This window comes from Microtus ochrogaster, chromosome 18 (genome assembly GCF_000317375.1).
Source record: "Microtus ochrogaster isolate Prairie Vole_2 chromosome 18, MicOch1.0, whole genome shotgun sequence".
Lineage (NCBI taxonomy): Eukaryota > Metazoa > Chordata > Mammalia > Rodentia > Cricetidae > Microtus > Microtus ochrogaster.
Genome location: NC_022020.1, coordinates 38,247,568 through 38,260,489, shown reverse-complemented (window position 1 = coordinate 38,260,489; position 12,922 = coordinate 38,247,568). Strand labels below are relative to the sequence as shown.

At 34.8% G+C, this 12,922-nt stretch overlaps 1 protein-coding gene across 3 annotated transcripts in view; it reads right to left on the bottom strand.

Moving 5' to 3' along the window:
* The window catches only part of Prr16 (proline rich 16), a 263,018-nt gene that overhangs the window by 248,791 nt on the left and 1,305 nt on the right, over positions 1 to 12,922 (bottom strand). The gene's annotated exons all lie outside the window — the stretch shown is intronic.

The following is a 12,922-nucleotide window of genomic DNA, read 5'->3' as shown; positions in this document are numbered from 1 at the left end:
TTTATTTAATTAACCAATGACCTTCCTCCATCACTAAGAGATAATTGATTCATTTCCCTTAACATTTAAGAAATGCATACCCTTATATCAACCTAATAAGTAATGAACTTCCTTCATTAACTATTATGTCATAACATTACATACAAAGCAAGTTTATTAACATGGTATCCATCAGGCTCGGAATATAACTCAGGGGCAGAAGGCTCACCTAACTCTCAAGGTCTAGACTAATCCTTGTATGGATTAACTGTGGGGTGTAGTAGCAAATGGCTGTAATTCCAACATTTGACATTAGAATTACAAGGTTCAGAGTCACCCTCTCATAACACAGTGAGTTCAAGGACTCCCTCAGCTGAGTAATTGAGTGAGACTCTGTTCTCTCTTTCTCCAGCCATCCAATGATAATTCTTGGTCTGTTTTTCTTTTCTCTCTGCAACTTTGATCAGATGCCAGTACTTTTACGTTAATCTTTTTCTTCAGCAGTCTTAAAGGAAAATAAGACACATTACCATAATCCAATAAGAACATTAGCATAGCTAGAAACATTTCAGATCTCTGAAAGCTAGATTGAATGCCATTGAAGCTAACGCTATTAAGTAATACTAAATTGTGTGTGCACAGCTTAGGACTTCCTTCTTGGTATCTTGGCAAAAGAAACACATATAAATAAAAGATTCTCCTGATCAGGTTCTTGAAAACCTACTTCTCTTCGAAATGCTAGGATGTCAGCGTTCAGTGAGCTGCTTGGCTCAGGTAAGCTAAGGAGACAGTTGGTGATATAATGCATTGGCTTGTGAGTATTAGTAACTTTAGGAAACAGATGGGAAACTCTCAGGCATTTGTGATTCATGAGACAATCAAAAATGCACACAGCGTACTCCATTATTCTACTAAAAAATTTCTTTCCCCAAAGGTATACAGGGTAACCTGTTATAAACAAGGATTAAACACTCAAAATAAATTTGGAGGATTGATAGAGAGAGCATGTTGAGTTTTGAATCCTGTTTTAAAATGTATCGATCTTTATAATATACTTCGAAATAGTAAATAGAAATTTGAAGCTGTGTCTCTGAATACAATTTAATTTCTTTATTTCAATATTTTGCCTTTGATTTCTTATTATGACATTTTGTATGTGTAAATAATGTTGTTTGATCTTTTCATCTCTTTTCACACTCCTTCAATTCCTGCTGATCCTCATCCTTTTCTTTTTTTTGAAAGGAGTTTGAAAGGAGTGTATTTAATTTAGTAATCCTATCACAAAACTACATCACTAATTGCAAAACTAAAATCTTGAGGGTAGGTATACTAATGGAGGACAGAAATACAGATGTGTCTCTAACAGGTATGCACAGATTGTAAACATGAACATAAGAAAGTCAAGCCTGTCAGAATCCTTAGGGAAGGGGAGATGGTGAATTCTGAGAGGTCAGGACTGTGCCAACATTACCTAAAGAAAACAAAACTCTATTAGGGAGAAAACACTGTTTCCACATAACAGTCTGTGCTATGGTGACAATAGGCTCACTATGAATGCCATATTTTTGAACACTAGAGGGAGTGAATAAGAGTAAGAAATGGGAAGCTGAACATAGGCCTTCTGTGATCCCTCAGCATTTTAGGCATTAGGACTCACTAAGTTGCTCATGCTTGGTTCTCAAATGGAGTACTAAAAACATATTTAAACAAGATCTTGTTTTAAATGGTTTTTTTTCTAGTTAGTTTAAAATGGGCCAACGTTAATGACAAGAAGATGAACAGTATTCAAGCAGAAGTAAAGATAAATGTTTTGGATTTAAAAAGTAAATATTCTCTGGCGCCATTTTAATTACATATTCTACGAGAAAAACAGATAATTCTAATTGGTTGGAAACATAAGGTGCTTAATGTTTCAAATGTCTTAAAGTGACATTTTCTTATTACAAAGAAAATGAGCCGTCTCAAATTATGCATAAATTTTTCTGACAGAGAAGCCCAGGTATTCCATTCCAAATTTATGGTTTATGTAGAAAGAACGTGTTGAGAATTCCACTGGGCCAAGAGTAGTTTAAAAGTCACTGGCAAAGGATGAGAGGGGTAAAGATTTGTTAAGGTTTTGTTCTCTTTGTTTTGTTTAACTTAGAATTCTGGCTTGTAACCATTGCTCAGCATGATAGCATTACCCAAAAAAACCTTTGACCATTTCAAAGAAAAGAATGTTGCTCAATTGTGAAATCAAAGAAGGGAAAACAAGACCTCAGTCCACCCACATACATGTAATAGGTAAGAAAAACAAAAAGTCCTTACAAAATGCATCTGTTATGTAAAATGTGTAATATTTATTACATACAATTATATATTATTGTATATAATATGTATGCATTATATATGTCAATTTTCAGAAAACATGGCAAAGTGGTGAGAAGTAAATGGTGATGGTTTTGAACCTTAAGAGAATAGGTATAGGAGGATAAACTTAGAGTTAGAAAAAAAATCCAAGTATTTATTGGTACTTACATGTGGGTTTTTGAGATAATAATATAATTACAACATTTTCCCCTTCCCTTTCCTTTCTGAGAACCTCCTACATATCCCCCAGGTTGAGAACCACTGGTATATGCAAAACCACACACACACACACACACACATGAAACCTGTAAAACAAGAATGTCTATCTATATAGAGAGCTGCCAGAATATATAGATATATGTCTATCTAAATAGAGAGCTGAAACAGATAACAGTCGGGTACAACTTATATGTGCCTATCACTTTCATGCATGATATAGCAAGATTACTACTGCTGAAGCAAAGAGAACCAGTAAGGAATTAGTAAAAAAAGGAGGCTAGAAACTTCACAGGGGATAATAATCAAAGGGAAGAAGAAGGATTAGCAAGTGAGCAGGGACATTATTAGTATTGTAACAACCCAAGTGAGACAGCATATTGGCTGGGTGCAGGCTACAAGAAGCAGGGAAGTTAAGACCTGAACAAACTCTGAACATTCAATCACACTTTCTCATGGATTGCAGATAATATATAATGATCCCCAAATCGAGCTGAGAGACACCTCTGACTGGCATGGGAGAAGTGACAGGCGATAACGTCTAGGAGAAAGTAGATCAGCATGCTAGGCAAGTAAGATACAGATAAAAGAAAGTAAGGATAAGTTAGACAAATTTAAGAGTTGGGGACCTATCAATAGAATTTTTATTTACAGACTGGATAAAATGCCAAGGGAAAAATGTGAATTAAAAACCAAACACAGTAATTTGAGTTCAGATATCACCAAGGAGGAATACATGTAAGTACCAGAGACGGGGAAAATCAGTAGGTTGAAAAAATACAGCACTCTTCAAACACATGGAAGAAAGATTATCAGAGACTTCAAGTGTTACTAATATGTAACATTAGCACCTACTATATTACAGAGTGCTTGCTCTGAAAATCAGCCATTCAGTTAAATAACCCGGCTTTGGAAACCTGGGGAGAGCCAGCTTTGCTACAATGATGAGAGTAGGCCTGGTTGTACTGGGTTTAAGGAAAACTAAGAAGAAAAAGGTATTAACATGCTCAGCCCACTGGTTCAAGTTTATTGTAAAGGAAAGCTAAGAAAATGCATGGCAATATTCAGGGAACTATATCAAAAATAGCTTTATTATATTTCATTTCAGTTACATTTTGAGAGGAATCCTCTAGCATTCTGTTAAAAAATATGATGGTATAAACGAGACAAAAGAAAATTAGTAATTTCCTTGAGTAAACTAGAAAGAGCAGGCTAACCGTCAAGTGCATGATTGTCTTTTAGCCCTTATTATCGTTACTAGGTATTCTTTAAAATTAGGTCCTCAAGTTCCACATCAACTAAGAATGAGACTTTAGACGTGCATTAAACCAGGAGTGGTGACCCACACCCATAATATCTCAGCTTTTAAGAAGCAGAGCCAAGAAAATGGAGTTCAAGAATGAGTTTGAACTGCTTAGTAAGTGCCTCACCTCCAGCTGCCCCAAAAATACTTGAGAAAATGCTTGCTCAGTTGTTTGTTGGATTTTATCTGTTCATTCTGGTACCAAATGGGATTATTTTTGTCTATGGTTAGCTTATGCAGTTCTAGTAGTGATTAAACATGCTTTTTTACTTCTACAAGTAACACATCATTGCCGTCCTATCTTTGATTCAACATTCTTTGCTTGCTTGAAATCTTGAGAAATTATCATGATCATGAAATTCTTTTTGTTCTAGTAATTTAGTTAAAATTGTTCACATTCTTAGACAAAAGAACTAAAAACGTAGATGTGATATAGCTGAAGAAAATCCATTCCAATCTGTGTAAAAATTAATAGTAGCTAATTATTATGCTGTGATTAATGTGAATTATAATGATAATGATTATTGTAATGTGGGCATACTTTGACAACAGAAATTCTTATTGGGAGAGTTATCTCACAAAAGCAAGTTCCTATATTAGTAACTGGTTGAAATTATAGAATGAACTATCGATTCAACACTGTTTAACCTCACATCTGAAACCACGATGTAATGCAGGAGCTACTGCAGGTATTATTCAGAGAAGTTTTAGATGCATTAATCCAGAAATCAATAAAAAGAGTAAGATGGATTTGTCTTGTGTTTTGCGATCTCTATATATTTTAGCATGGTCTTTGCACTTTCTATATTGTTTTAGCTTTAAAGAACTAAAGCTCACCGTCCCAGAATTAATGTTCTCTAAGATCAGGTCCTTGAGTTTATTCATGCATGTATCATTCAGGGCCCTCTGAATAACATTTACACATATCAGAGATTCAATATATGTTTCATAATTCACAACTACACATTGCAGAGAAAACGAAGAACAATGAAGAAACATGCTATCCCGGGACAAGTTTTAAGAACATGACATGCTTAAAAGTGAGATCTAAAAATGTTTAGTCTTGTAGTAAGTTTAGTCTGATAAGTTACACTCAGCAAAAATAAGATATCTATCAGTTACGTGTGAATTTGACAGTTTTGGAAAGTAGTGGGTTTATACACACAGAGAGAGAATCTTCTAAAGTAAGTGAAAATCTGACACACTACTTATGTACTCCCTGGAACAAAGGCATCTGTTCTAGTTTGCAACTCAAGTGGTCTGATAAAACATAGGCCAAAAACAACTTGAGAAGGGAAGGGTTTATTTCATCTTACACCACGTGGGTCATAAACTGTCATGGAAGGAAGTTAGGGCAGGAATTGAAAGCAGGAACCCAAAGGCAGGAAGTGAAGCAGAGACCAAAAGGAAAGCAACTTACTGGTTTGCTTCCGGGTTCACATTCAACTCCCTGCTTATCGAACTGAGGACTAACTACATTCCTGGGGGTGGCACCACCCACAGTGAGATAAACCTTCCTCCATCGATTGCAACTGAAAAAAAAAAAGAATGCTCACAGACACACACATGGGCCAGTCTGATACAGGCAACTTCTCAGCCTCAGTTCCCTCTTCCTATCTTTCTCAGTTTGTGTCAAGTTGACAAAAACTAACTAACATACCATCTGATTTCAGCCCCTAGTATGGTGATTTTTTTTTTCATTTCCATAGATACAGGCATTTAGTCGTGAACAAATAACAGAACTGAAATTACAGACTGGAAATGTGTAAGTTCAGTCAGTGGCTGTTTTATCCCTTTGTTTGAGTTTCCCTCCCTCACCAAAGGTTCTCAGAGCATGTGCAGATACTTACCATAGCATGGCTCTGGTGCCAGGAAAAACAAACCAATTTTAAGAGTAGCTTGTGTAGCAAAGTTTAAGAACCCCTGACATTAAAAAATGATTGACTTGCTCAGTGTTATTGAACCTGGCAGTTTTTGTCTGTTATATACAGTGCTATTTTAAATCTTGTGATTTGATAAAATGTTGGGGGAAAGGAAACTGACACACCAGTGTATCTCTTAACCTTTGCTATGAAGTTAGAAAAAAGTAATAATAACCTGTTAGGAATCATCGAATTTGCTTGTTCCGGCTAAGCATATGTTATCCATAGTGGAGAATCAACATAATGCTGTGCCAAACACCAAAATAACAGAAGGATTGAACATACTCATATAGCTTGAGTCATTTCAATCATTCTCCACATAAGAATAAGTTCTCACACAGTACCTGAGTAGCATTTGCACTCTAATTGATGAGTTAGAGAATTTGTTGACTTCTTAATCAGGCAAAAAAGTATTAAACTGATTTATGCTACCTTGTGTATTTTTGTATACTTAGTTGTGAACCATTCCCTTTCCACCACACACACACACACACACACACACACACACACACAAAATACAAGAAATAACCTTATGTTTGTTTCTGGTGTGATGTGAACAAACCTTTTCATTTATTAAAACTTCATTTAAAAATTCTGCTCAAAATTAAGATTTCCTGTATGATCTTGGAAGCTCAAATCAGCAATATCATGTGACAAGCATCAGAAGGGAACGTTCTGTGTTTGCCTGGTTCCTATGTCTTAGCTAAAAGTGGAATATGGGAGTTTAATTACTTTGAGACCTCCTATCTTTCCATCTTTGGACAATAAATAAATAAATACACAGATTAATTCATGCAATATACTGCAACATTTGTCTTAAATTGACAGGCCACCTCTTGGGTGTATTCTGATTAAGGCATTAATGAGACATGTCTTTATTCTTTTCATTTCAGTAATTATTAGTTACTAGCTCCTGTTTAGACATGATATTGCTGACTTGAGCGTCCAAGATGATACAGGAAATCTTAATTTTGAGCAGAATTTTTAATGAAGTTTTAATAAATGAAAAGGTTTGTTTATGTCACACCAGAAATAAACATAAGGTTGTTTCTTGTACTTTGTGTATGTGTGTGGTGGAAAAGGAATGGTTCACAACTAAGTATACAAAAATATACAAGGTAGCATAAATCAGTTTAATACTTTTTTTGCCTGATTAAGAAGTCAACAAATTCTCTAACTCATCAATTAGAGCAGGAAGCAAGGTGATTCTCAAAACACAACCATCATGATAGGCCCTTCGCTTGAATGTAATACAATAACAAATTATTTTTTCTTAATTGAAAAGACCTGTACAAGCCTGGGCTGTAGCTAAGTGGTAGAGTGTTTAGCTAGCAAGTAGGCACTGTGTTCAATATCCAGCACTGAAAAAAATCAGTGTATATATGTGTATATGTATGTATGTATGTGTATATATATATATTTAATGTTATTCAATAACATGGTTTAGAAAGAAAAAAAGTCAATAAGAGTAATTTTGATATCTCAGGTTGTTTACAAATTATATATTTTGCATATATAATTACGTAATTACAAAATATTACATGATTATATACATAATAGAATCATATCATATATAATATATACAATTTAAATTTATAATTACATAATCACATAGAATTATACAATTGCATGTAATATATTGATATAATTATATATAATTTGTACACAACATGAGACATCAGAATTATTCTTATTGACTTTCACTTTTTAAGCCAAGCTATTGAAAAGCTGAATAACATTCATAATTTACTGAAGTGCCTGTTTATTTGAAAAATAAAAATTAAAGTCTCATTTTTCCACTATTAATGTTGCTTTAGTCTTGATACTGATGTGTAAGTGTACCTCCCCCTTGCAGAAAAAAGGAATAAAAAAGAGTGTTATCAGGAATATATTATTTCACACAAAAAGCTGTAAGTATGCTGGCAGGAAAATAAAACAAAACAAAACAAAAAAAGGACTTCTCTGGAAGATAGATTAATATGAATTGATTAATTTAAAGCTTCCATTTTTAATTAAGAATATAGAAAGTCAAAATATGAGAAGCAAAATCATAGAAAAGAACAGTGAAATGTCTAGTCTTCAACACAAACATGAGTTTTGAACCTCATGGTTGTACAAACGACTTTGAACAAGGACCTTGACCCATGTTACCTTAGTTTTCTTATCTGTAAAATGAGAAATGACAGTTATGGAGATTGGATAGGTTAGAACTTTGAAGAGTATTTCAAACACAACCTTTTCTCTAGCCTTGCTTGTTGCCAAAGCTGCTGCTTCTATGGATATTCAATAAGCACAAAAAGTTAGAAATAAGTTATATAAGTAACATTAGCAGTATTATCGCTTACCTACAGCAACCAGATAATCGCTATTCTCTAGTGTCATTAAAGAAAACTGACAATAACACTGCATATAATTCTTATTTCTCTTACTTTAACCTCATCAAAATCCTGATACCAAAAGACTAAAGATAAAGTAACAAAATGTTCAGCATTATCTATTTCTGCTAATATTAAGTTTTTATTTTCTCATTTAAAGCATCTACCCAGATGTTTTCTAAAACTACAAAAAAGTGTTCTTTAAAAAAAATAGTGCCCTTTATTGTGAGTCAGGTTTACATTGGCAGCTTGATATCATTCATCTGACTTTCAGTTAATTTAATTATCAATCTGTTGTGATTTTTATCAATTCTCATAAATTGTCAGAGAAAATTTTCCATGAGGTACCTCCATGAGAATTTGCTGTCATCTGTTTTGTCTGGGAAAATGTTCTTAGATCTGATCTGTATTTCTTTCTTTTTTTTCCTAATACTTAGACTTAAATATCTAAAATTCTCAGAGCCTCAGGGTGGAAAACACAATGCAGGTAAAAATGAAATCTATTCTATTGATTTTATTATCTATCACTTCACTATGCCTGAAGAACACTGTTACTTAAAGGCTGCTTGAGTTTCTTATCAGTTAATTCTCTTTGCTAAATGATTTAATTCATCAAAGAGAAAGATATGGGGGGTAGGGGTTGTTATTAATTATCTCTACACTCACAGAATCACCCCTTAGTAGCAATATAAGGCACAATGATTAAGAAGAGAAAAAGTCCTTAAAGTATTTTAACATTTAGTAAATGCATCTCAGCGTTGGTTAGGTAAGCACAGAGTAGTAAAGGCAAGGTGATTCCCACTATTAATTACACCATTGCTTTCTACTCATTCATAATTTTAGAATTTAGAAAACACTACAGAACACTACAGAAATTATATTCTCTATAATTTGTTCTAATAATGCGTTTTATATGCATGGATTCATTAACTAAAAATACTATAGGATTTCCTAGAGCAGTAAACTACAGAACTGCAAATGAATGGGTTAGTAAGAAAGACCATTAAGGGGCCCAGAGATGGCTCAGTAGTTAAAAGCACTGACTACTTTCCCAACTCTTCCATTCCAGGGGTTCCAGAGTTGGCTCAATGCCCTCCTAGTCATCCAGCTCCTAGCTCCCACGTGTTAGCTCACAACCGTCTGTAACTCCAGGTCCAGGGGCTCTTATGCCCTCTGCTGGCCTCCATAATGGACACAAATACATATAGACATGAGTTAATAACATAATCTTTTTTTAAAAAAAGAAAGAACATCGATATGCAAAAGTATCTAACAAATAACTGTTAATTCTCTTCTAAATCAATGTCAGATAGACTTTCCAAATTTTTCAAGTTTAACTTAACTTGCACTTATCTTTTTTCCCTATGGCATTATACGGAAACTAATGGGTGCTTTCCATTCACACAGGTTGGCCTGCCTGGGGAACCCAGCCATGAAGTAATTCTAGCTCACCAACAGAACAGTTCTTTCTTTGCCTCCATGATACCTATTCACGATTGCCCCTGTTACGTACTATAAACATAAATTCTATATATTGCATGTTAAAGTTTACTCCATCCATGTAACAGCACTGTAAAGATTAAAAACAATGAGATGCTACAAAAATTTCAAGGCCATAAATTATCTGAAAGAAGATAATTCCTCCAGAGCAGTTAAAACTCTTTATTAGAGATTCCAGCAAACACACATTTAAGACAAAAAAAAATGTTTCACCAGCCCCATCCTCAGAAACAAACATTCAGATTATTACCCACATTTTAAACCATTTAAGAAATGTTTTAAAAAGTGGATTTGCTTCCACATTTTTTAGTGAAAAATTGAACATTAACATCTGTTATACCAGTTGTGCTTAATTTTATTCCTTAAACTCTCGAGTTTCACAAACACTTTTTTTTTCAATTTATAGAAAACACAACATGGATGAATCATGTATTCCAATGATGCATTTTCTTAATGTCTTTTCCTTGTTAACTCCTCAAATCTTACCCATATTGCAAAGGGAGGTGCATATTTTGAGTTTATACTTCTACAAACTTTCATTCTTCATGAAGGTCTCACATATTCATTTACAACACACAAATATATGATCTCTTGCAAACCAATCCATGAATGTCCGCCATGAAAATCTGGATAAATTTTAAACCTCTTAAAGTTCTTTCCTTGTGTCTTCTTAAACTTCTCGTTCTTTGCTCACAGGACACCATATATAGTCAGTACAGAATTGTAAATGAACATGTACTAGTTAGTACTGTCAGCTTCAATTTCTTCTTTACCTCAGTAGTCAGAGTAGCAGTCAAATAATGACGTTTTATATTATTGATGTATAATAAGTAAATTTTGAGTATGAACAAAAGTTATTCATTTTAACAACAATCAAAATGGTATTCTAACATGGTAGGTGCTGAATGAACACGTATAGAGAGCTATATTTTAGTTGTTTTTTTGTTATAGAACAGAAAGCTAAATGATTCATAATATTTTTTGAAATCCTCAAGTTGTTTTGAGGTTTTGTTCAATTTTGAGGCTGAAAAAAAACAGCCTTTGAGTTTTCTAGAAATCCTACCTCTCTTTATAATACTAAATTCAATTATAACTTATTAAATTACTATAACTAAACAACAAATCAAAAAAAACACAGCAAGGACTCCTCTTACTGAATAGACTGGAGTTTTCTTACTAATTATTAAATGTTTCAAACAGCTAGCACAGTGATCAAATCTACCCTGCCTATCAGAATTCAAAAGGCTACTATTAAAATAATCAATCATGAATCTGAGAGAGAAAAGGAGGGGGTTAGAGAAAATATGGGAATGGGGAAAATTATGCAATTATATGCTAATTTCAAAAATACTAAAGTAATCAAACAAAAATAAGAAGTCTTATTGATGAGGTTTTGTACAAAGATAAAAAGCAAAATGTTTCAACATTAATTTGTAATTAAAATGAAATTGACAAGTGATTCAGCCAAAATTATGTTATTACTTTAATTTCCATTCCAAGTTAATAAAAGTCCACTGTAAATCTTTATCAAAATATACTATGGTCTAAAAGCAATAAAGGAATTTGAATTTTGAATATAGTGGTCTATATTATACATAAATATGCATCATTACAAACTGCCAGAATATTAAACATAACCATTAACATTAATTGCAGCATTAGTATGTATGAGTCTTAGGTTAGAGAAATGAACAAACTTTGCAGAGTTTGGCAAAGTTTCCAGTCATGTGCTTCTTTGAAACGTCGTGAAAGACATGCTTAGTCATGTGTCCTGCACTATCCAGATCAGATCAAGGCTGAACAACTGCACGATGTCACAGGTTAAACATGCTCTGCAAATATTTTCTCCGGGAAAATAGCTCCCATTCTTCCTCTATAAATAGCCTGTTCTGCTCCTTCGCTTTAGCGGACCCACTGCCACATTGGAGCCTAGGTCGATGACTGTCCACAGCAAAGTGAGCTGACAGTCGTATCCCACCGTTTATCACTCCGACATTTCAGAGTTAATGCTGAGATTTTTACCCAAATAAGCCTTGGATTGAAACCTTGCAAGGCATCAAATGAAGATGTTTTCTCTACCTGTTAGGTCTCTTCATCTATCTTGTTGCATTGCCATTTCTTTATGACGTACAGGTTTTTTTCTCTTAAATATGTAAATTTTTAAATGAATACATGGAAAGACCAACATCTCTAATTCTAGCCACAAAACACAGGTTAAATGTTGTCCCATATATTTTCCTGTTCTTAAAACGCCTCATAATAACAACACAAAGAGTCAGGTTCATGAGTAGTGGCTTCTGGTTTATTCTGTCCAAAACAGTGAGAATCATGACACATTACAGGACTCTTACAACAAATTGTTTACTGGTTTCTTCTCTCTCTAGGTCTCACCCAAACAAAACAAAGCTATACGCTTTGGTGCTATCGATTTTCTACATCCAAAGCTTTAAAAAAAAAAAATGCAAAGCGGGGGTATGCCAAGAGGAGCTCGTCTAAATTATTCTTTTTTAAAACCACGATAATGTTGCAAATGAAAGCAACCTGCCACACACAGGGCTAGTAAAAGGAGGATAACAAAGAAACAAACATCTCTAAACGTGGGTGTTGCTGCCCAGTCCCTCCATCTGCCAACTAGTTGTGAAACAAGCTTTAGGAAAACACGAACAAGTTTCCTGACCTGTCAGTGTCTACCAGACTTTCAGGACCTTAGCAGTAATTGTGTTCTGTTTGCAGAGAAACCTACAGGAATGAATTCATCACCAGCAAAACAAATTCTGTTCAGGAACGGGTCCTCTCAAGGGGCTTTGAATTTGGTTAGAAACTCAGGGTTTTGTTCATAGAGGTAATGCCTGGAAGACTCTTCACATTTGGACTGGAAATGGCAGGGAGGATAATCTCTAGAGGCCAATCATCCAAACAGCCCCAAATAATCGCCTCCCACTTGGTTTTGGAAACTGAGTTACAATTTGGAACTAGGCTATAATTGTCCCTTCCCTTGTCTTTTTATGGTGACCACGACCACCACCACTACCTAAGAAGTTTGTTTTCTTGCAGCTGGAACTGCAGACCTCCTCACCAAGAACCGCACTAGGAGCCCTGCTCCTCAGTGGAACAGCGCTATGGACATCGCCAATCGCTCCCCCAGCCACAAAAGGCAGCCAGATTGACAAGGAGACCCACCTCCTGCACACTGGCCCTCACTGGAGCCCTGGGCAGCTTAGGCTGCCTGAGTTACACAGCCTCAACCCGACACCTCACCTCTTCCAATCCTGTTCACC